Source organism: Martes martes (assembly GCF_963455335.1).
Source record: "Martes martes genome assembly, chromosome: 5".
In the NCBI taxonomy this organism is placed as follows: domain Eukaryota; kingdom Metazoa; phylum Chordata; class Mammalia; order Carnivora; family Mustelidae; genus Martes; species Martes martes.
In genome coordinates this window covers 95,310,711-95,319,640 of record NC_137892.1, presented here as the reverse complement: position 1 = coordinate 95,319,640, position 8,930 = coordinate 95,310,711, and positions in this window count along the sequence as shown.

Sequence of the window (8,930 nt, the reverse complement as noted above, 5' to 3'; positions counted from 1 at the left end):
ATCATAAAACAAGTCTCAGTAAGTGTAAAAGGATTCAGACCAGGAATGCCTGTGTGGTTCTGTTGGTTAAGCATCTGATGCATGACCTCAGGGTCATGGGATTTAGCCCAGAGTCTGCTTGAGTTTCTTTCCCCTCACCCCCCGCTCACACACCCTCTGTCCTTCTCTAAAATGAATAAATCTTCAAAAAAAAAAAAAAAAGTACGGGGGTGCCTGGGTGGCTCAGTCACTTGGCTGTCTTCAGCTTAGGTCATGATGCCAGGGTCCTGGGATCAAGCCCCACATCAGGCTCCCTCCTCAGTTGGGAGCCTGCTTCTCCCTCTCCCTTTGCCTTCCACTCTGCCTACTGGAGGTCTCTCTCGCTCTCTATCAAATAAATAAATAAAATCTTTTTTTTAAAAAAAAGTACAAAACACTTTAAGAATGGATTTTTGTTTGTGGGAAATTTTAATTTCTTTAAAAATATTGGGTATTTGAGGGGCGCCTGGGTGGCTCAGTGGGTTAAAACCTTTGCCTTCAGCTCGGGTCATGATCCCAGGGTCCTGGGATCGAGCCCCACATCGGGCTCTCTGCTCCGCAGGGAGCCTGCTTCCTCCTCTCTCTCTGCCTGCTTCTCTGCCTGCTTGTGATCTCTGTCTGTCGAATAAATAAATAAAATCTTTAAAAAAAAATATTGGGTATTTGAGTCATCTGTTTATCTTGGGTGAAACTTGTTAGTTTGGCTTTCAAGTATTTTTGTTTCAACTAACTTGTTAAATGAATAAGTTATATGTTCCCTTATAGTCTTTTTAATATCTGTGGAATCTACAGTGATATCATCTTTCTCATTCCTGATACTGGTAATTTATACCTTCTTTCGTTCTATCCTGAGCAGTCGGCTAGCGGTTTATCAATTTGACTGCTCTTCTTGTACAACCATCTTTTGGATTTATTGACTTTCTCTATTGTTTGTACTATTTTCCATTTCATTGATTTCTGCTGTGATCTTCATTATTTTCTTTCTTTATTTTTTTTTCTTTTTCTGGCTTTCTAAGGTGCAAGCCAAAGATTGAGAACTTTCTTTTTTGCCTAGTATTTGCACTATAAATTTGCCGTAAGTACTGCTTTAGAAGAATTTCATAAATACTGATATGTTTTGCTTTCATCTTAGAAAAATATTTTCTAATTTTCCTTTTCAGTTTTTTGATCCATGGGTTGTATCAAAGTGTATCATTCAGGGGTGCCTTGATGGCTTAGGTGGTTAAACCTCTCACTTGGGCTCAGGTCATGATCTCAGCGTTCTGGGAGATAGAGTTCTACATTGGGCTCCCTGTTGGGTGGGGGAATCTGCAGGTCCCACTCCCCTCTGCTCATTCCCCCTGCTCATGCTTTCTCTCTCTCTCACAGGTAAATAAATAAAATCTTAAAAAAGAAAAAGTGTATTATTCCATTTCCATACACTGGGAGATTTTCTAAAGATGCTTCTGTTACTGATTTCTACGTTAATTCCACTGTGGTCAGATATGCCTTGTATATACCTTGCATGACTTAAATTCTATTTGTTAGGAATTGGTTTATCATCAGGAATATGGGCAACCTTGGTAAACATACCTTAGTAAATGTTCTGGGTGCACCTTGAAAAGACTGTGTATTCTGCTATTGTCCGGTGTTTGATATAATGCTAATTATATCAAATTGGTTGGTTGTATTGTTTGTTTATCCTTCCTGATTTTACAACTACTTGTTTTATCACTTATTGACTATGGACATTGAAATCTCTATACTATGAATTTATTTCTCATTTTATTTCTTCTATCAGTTTTACTTGATATAGTTTCAAGATCCAGTATAAGGTGCACCAATACTTAGGATTGTTATGTCCTCTTGATGAATTGACCCCATTATCATACAAAATGACCTCCTTTAGCCCTGGTGATATGTTCTTCTGATTTCTACTCTGTTACATAATATGTGTTCTCTAGTTTTCTGTTTACTAACGTTGGCGTATCTATTTGTGGATTTCTGGTTGGCAGCATGTCTTGCTCTTTTTTCCAATCTGAAAACCCATAACTTTTAGTTGGAATGTTTAAATAATTCAAAACAATTTTTTTATTAAAGATTTTATTTGTTTATTTATTTATTTATTTAACACACAGAGAGAGAGGGATCACAAGTAGGCAGAGAGGCAGGCAGAGAAAGAGAGAGAGGGAAGCAGGCTCCCCACCAAGCAGACAGCCCAATGCGGGACTTGATCCCAAGACCCCAAGATCATGACCTGAGCCGAAGGCAGAGGCTTAACCCACTGAGCTACCCAGGTGCCCTAGATCATTCAAATTTAATGAGAGTACTGATGTGTTTAGGTTTAAATCTATCATCTTATTTTTTGTCTAATTGTTCCATTTGATTTTTGTTGTCTTTTTTCCTCAATTACTTTTTTTAAAATTCCATTTATCTCCTTTGTTTGGTTATTAGTATAGCTCTCTGTTTTGTCATTTTATTGGTTGCTTTAGGGTTCATAGTATATTTCATTATCCTCTCTAGGACTTTTGCCATGAGAAATGAAAACATATAGCCAAGCAAAGACCTGCTGTACGTTAATGTTTATAACACCTTTATTTGTAATAGCCTCCAAATAGAAACAGTCTGTCTAAATGTCCATTAATATATGAATAGATCAACAAATTTCATATGCCCATACAATGGAATACTACTCATTGCTAAAAAGGAAGGGACTTTGAGGGGTGTAAGAACAGTTCTCAAAATAATTATGCTGAGAGAAAGAAGGTATACCAAAAACACATTATATTATTCTATTTATATAAAATATAATAAAATGCAAGCTATGCTATGGGTTTTTTTTTTAAGGGTTTTATTTATTTATTTGAGATAGAGAGTGAGAGAGAACACAAGTAGGGGCAAGGGGAGAGGCAGAAGCTGAAGCAGAGGGAGAAGCAGACTCCCAGATGAGCAAGGAGCCCTACATGGGGCTGGATCCCAGGACCCTGGGATCATGACCTAAGCCGAAGGCAGATGCTTAACCAACTGAGCCACCCAGGCACCCCACAAGTTATGCTATAGTTAAAGAAATTATATTTGTGGTTGTCTGGGGATTATTGAGGGGGAAGGGGGTCAGTAAACTGGGAGGAATGGGTGGGAAGGATTACATAGGGACACAAGGGAACTTTGGAGATGAGGTTTCATTATCTTGGTGGTGTTGATTTCATGAGTCTGCATATATGTCAGATTATACACTTTAAATATATACAGATTATTCTGTCAACTGTACCTCAGTAAAGTTTATTTAGAAGTTTTTTTATTATAATCACCAGTGCTCATCTCAATAAGAGCGCTCCTTTAAAAAAATAGATTTTTTAAAGATTTTATTTATTTATTTGACAGAGACACAGAGAGGGAACACAAGCAGGGGGAGTGGGAGAGAGTGAAGCAGGCTCCCTGTGGCAGGGAGCTGGATGTGGGGTTCAATGTGGGGATCTATCCCAGGACCCTGGGATCATGAACTGAGCCAAAGGCCGACACTAACAACTGAGCCACCCAGGTGCTCCAATAAGAATGCTCCCTAGACCCCATCACCTATTACACTCATCCCGCCACTCCTGTTCCTTCTGGTAACCATCAGCTTGTTCTGTATAGTTAAGAATCTGTTTCTTGGTTCATCTCTCTCTTTCTCTCCTTTGCTCATTTGTTTTGTTTCTTAAATTCCACAGATGAGTGAAGTCATGGTATTTGTCTTTCTCTGAATGACTTATTTTGCTTAGCAGTACACTCTCTAGCTCCATCCATGTTGAAGTTTTAAAGAGAAGTTGGAAAGGAAAGAAAAAATGTCATCTATGATCTTACCACTCAAATATGAAAGCTGGTAGCAATTTAGTCACTGAAAAATCTATAGACAACAACCAAAGGAGTATCTGAAGTTTTTCAAAAACTGTAATATTCCATTATGTTAATAAAAATAGTTTGACCTTCCCCCCATTGCTAGGGTCAATTTGTATTTGTGAAGATTGTAGTTGCTATTATTGTCATTATTGTACTAGAATGGGTATTTTTGTTTCAATATTTATCCAAACAACAGATCTGGCTGGAAACTTTTCCAGGTATACCTTTCCACTGTAATCAACTGATCACTAAATTCTGTAGTATTTGTCACCTCCTTTCGACTATCATTTTTTTTTTTAAGATTTTATTTATTTGCCAGAGAGAGGAGACACAGCGAGAAAGGGAACACAAGCAGGGGGAGTGGGAGAGGGAGAAGCAGGCTCCCCAATGACCAAGGAGCCTGATGTGGGACCCAGGACCCTGGGATCATGACCTGAGCCAAAGGCAGATGCTTAACAACTGAGCCACCCAGGCTTCCCTCCTTTCCACTATCACTGTTAATGTGTTGGGTGTGTATAAATATTTGGGTTTGCATAGATTATAAGAAAGAGCACAAAAACCACACAATATAGACTCTACCATAAAGGGGTGAGTTCTCTCTGGACTTAGTGATGGGGACAAGTTGATGTGTCAAGTTTCTGAGGACCAAAGTCCCTAGGAGTGATCCTCATTTCTCTTCTGGACAACTGCAATAACATCTCTCATTCTTTTAATTTAATGTTAAAGGTATTAAACCAATAAATCTATGGATGCCTGTGTGGCTCAGTCGGGTAAGCAACTGCCTTCGGCTCAGCCCCATGTTGGGCTCCCCATTGAGCCCTCTGCCTGCACCTCCCCCTGCTTGTGCTCTCTCTCTCCCACTCTCTGACAAATAAGTAAATAAAATCTTAAAAAATAAATAAATAAACCAATAAATCTAATAACATGTGAAGAAACAATTTTTTTTAAAGATTTTATTTATTTGTGAGAGAGAGAGAGAGAGAGCAAGCACAGGCAGACAGAGTGGCAGGCAGAGACAGAGAGAGAAGCAGGCTCCCCGCCTAGCAAGGAGCCCGATGTGGGACTTGACCCCAGGACGCTGGGATCATGACCTGAGCCAAAGGCAGCCGCTTAACCAACTGAGCCACCCAGGCATCCCGTGAAGAAACAATTTTTCTTGAGCATTTAAATATTGGTTACAAGATGATCGATTAATTAAATGAAGCCATGCATTTCATATAATTGAGTATTAATCATATACACATACATACATATTTATACACAACACTAACATCATGGATTTTATTACTGTCTTTATTACCTCTATACTAATTTTTGTCTTCCTAATTTTTGATCCCCTCCCTACTGCTATGCTTTTCTTCTTTTTGATATTTTCTGAAGGACCTAATAATATTTTGATTTGTTCCTAGAATTACATTAATATTACCATATCAAAAGTAAAATTAGGGGTGCCTGGCCAGCTCAGTTGGTAGAGCATGTGACTCTTAATCTTAGGGTCATGAGTTTGAGCCCCACTTTGGGTGTAGAAATTATTTAAAAGTAAAATCTTAAAAAAAACCCCACTAACGTTAAACCATCTCAAACAAACTGAGATTACAGAATTTGGGTCACAGTTTGGTTTAGTGGAGTTCTGGGGCTTGGCTTTTTCTTAAGATCAAGTCAATCAATTGGTTTTACTTCCAGTCTTGACATTCTTAAAAAGATTTTAAATGTTTTTTGAATCTGAGGCTCTCCTCTTGTCTCCCAGATAAAATAAATTCCTTACCCTGACATAGAATAGCCTTGGGAATATATCCCCCCTTTGCAGCCTCAACCTCTGCTGGTGTCCCACACAAACAGGCTTCCAGCCATTCCCACCAATTCTTTCTCAGTCAAAACATACCTCCTGTGAAAGGCTTATTATCCAAACTCTTTCTGGCAATTGTTTCAGACTCTAAGCTCTCCAGCAAATTCTTTGTAGCACTTAAGCAATATCTGTAATTGTTTATTAATAGCCTGGGAATTCTTGGAGGACAGAGACAGATACTTATCGATAGCTGTTAAATTTTGCATGAACGGGGGTGCTTGGGTGGCTCAGTGGGTTAAAGCCTCTGCCTTCGGCTCAGGTCATGATCTCAGGGTCTTGGGATCGAGCCCCGCATCGGGCTCTCTGCTTGACAGGGAGCCTGCTTCCCTTCCTCTCTCTCTGCCTGCCTCTCTGGCTCCTTGTGATCTCTTGTCTGTAAAAAATAAATAAATAAAATTAAAAAAAAATTTTTTTTTTGCATGAACGAGTGTTTTCTCCTTTGTCCATACACTCATTATTCCCTTCAAGATAGCCAACTAGTTAGGGATTGTGCAAATATTTTTTCTTTTCTTTCTTTTTTTTTTTTAAGATTTTATTTATTTGACAGAGAAAGACACAGCAAGAGAGGGACAGAAGCAAGGGGAGTGGGAGAGGGAGAAGTGGGCTTCCCACCAAGCAGGGAGCTCATGCGGGGTTCGATCCTGGGACCCTGAGATCAGGACCTGAGCCAAAGACAGACACTTAAGGACTGAGCCACCCAGGCACCCGGGATTGTGCAAATATCTGATGACATTGGCTTATGTGCTTTGTGATCCTAGATTTTATTATGGATATGCCTTGTAATAACAGAAAATATATAATAAGAGAAATAGAAAATCTAAATAGAAAAAATATATTAAAATAAAGCATCTTTTATTTATTTTAAAGATTTTATTTATTTATTTGACAGAAGAGAGAGAGAGAACAATCAGGGGGAGCAGCAGAGGGAAAAGGTGAAATAGGCTCCCCACTGAGGAGGGAGCCCAAATCAGGGTTTGATTCCAAGATCTTTAGATCATGACCTGAGCTGAATGCAGGCACTTAACCAACCGAGCCACACAGGAGCCCCCTATACTGAATACTAAAGACAAACAAACAAATACTGAAAACAAACAAAAGAAAACTGATGAGGATTTGTTTAAAGAATAAAGGAGTGGGGTGCCTGGGTGGCTCAGTGGGTTAAAGCCTATGCCTTCAGCTGGGTCACGATATCAGGGTCCTGGGATGGAGCCCCACATCGGGCTCTCTGCCCAGCAGGGAGCCTGCTTCCTCCTCTCTCTCTCCCTGCCTCTCTGCCTACTTGTGATCTCTGTCTGTCAAATAAATAAATAAAATCTTAAAAAAAAGAAAGAAAAAAAAAGAATAAAGGAGTCATCCTGAAGGTGCTTTCCACATAACCAAAGGTAGAACAATTTGAACAACAAAAGAAAGAGGGACGCCTGGGTGGCTCAGTGGGTTAAGCCTCTGCCTTCAGCTCGGTCACGATATCAGGGTCCTGGGATCGAGCCCCACATTGGGCCTGCTTCCTCCACTCTCTCTGCCTGCCTCTCTGCCTACTTGTGATGTCTCTCTCTGTCAAATAAATAAATAAAATCTTTAAAAAAAAAAAAAAAGAAAGAAAGAAAGAGTGGTGGGGCACCTGGGTCTGTTGATTGTCTGCCTTCATTCAGCTCAGGTCATGATCTCAGGATCCTGGGATCAAGGCTGCATCTGGCTCTCTGCTCAGTGGGAAACCTGCTTCTCCCTCTCCCACTCCCTCTCCTTGTGTTCCTTCTCTTGCCATTTCTCTGTCAAATAAATAAATAAAATCTTCAAAAAAAATTATAATAAAATAAAGCCAATTCCATCTTTAACAAATTAAGATTAAAAAAATGAGGGAGAAGAGGGGTGCTTGGGTGGCTCAGTTGGTTAAGTGTATGCCTTCAGCTCAGATCATGATCCCAGTGTCCTGGGATGGAACCCCACATCGGGTTCCCTGCTCAGGAGGGAATTTGCTTTCCCCTCTCCCTCTGGCCCTGCTCCCCTTCTCCCCCACCCCCGCCTCATGCTCTCTCTTACATGTGTACTCTCTCTTTCTCTCAAATTAATAAAATCATTTATTTATTTATTTATTTGAGAAAGAGAGAGAGCACAAGCAGGGGTAGGGGCAGAGGGAGAGGAAGAAGCAGGTTCCTTGTTGAGCAAGGAGCCCGACATGAGACTGGATCCCAGGACCCTGGGATCATGACCCGAGCCGAAGGCAGACCCCTAACCAACCAAGCCACCCAGGTGCCCCTGAAATTAATAAAATCTTTAAAAAATAAAATAAAGATAAACAAAATTTTCTAAAATTGGGGGAGAAGACACAGCTCTACCTTATAGGATTCCAATTAATGTAGAAGGAGAGAGGGAAATAGAAAATCACGACTTGCAAAACATCACAGTAACAACTGGAGACAAGACCCACTAAAACTGGTGGGTGAGTATGCATGAACAATTTGCATAGTCTCAAAGCATCTCCCCCAAAGTATCTATTAAGTAAAAAGGGAACTTTAACACAGAGAAATGGGACAGAAACCACCTTAAGCAAGTAATCAAGGTCAACGTAACAACTAATATATAAGACAAACTGACATTAGGAATCTTGTGATAGGGTGGATGGAGGACACAGCTTCATTGTTGTCATATCCTTCCAGAAAGTATCAGTTCAATCACAAGAAAACACCACAGAAACCCAAACTGAGGGACATCAGACAAAACAACTGATTAACAGTCTTTCAAAGCGATATGGGCATGAACGACAAGGAAAGACTAAATTGTTATTGACAGTAGTAGACTTACAAGTAACTGTATTTTCTGGGTGATATTCTGGAATAGAAAAAGGACAATAATGGGGACGTTGGTGAACTATGGTTATGGAAGATGCTAACATAAGGGGAAAGTGGTTGAGGTATAAATGGAAAAGCAATATTTTTGCAATGTTTCTGCAAACCTACCATCAATTCAAAATAGAAAGTTAAAAGAATAGCACCATGAAGTATACCTTCTTTGTACTTTTTTTCTATTACTAGAAATAGGCTAATGTGTGGCCTTAACCATATTTTAATTCCAGGACAACATACTAATGAAATGTCTTGGAATGAAAACCTATGATCTAATGACTTTCCTTGATATGGTTGTGGTTGAGAAAAAAGACATTTAATATATTTGTCAGGAACTCAACTTTCACATTTTTGCTTTTTGACAGGATAAG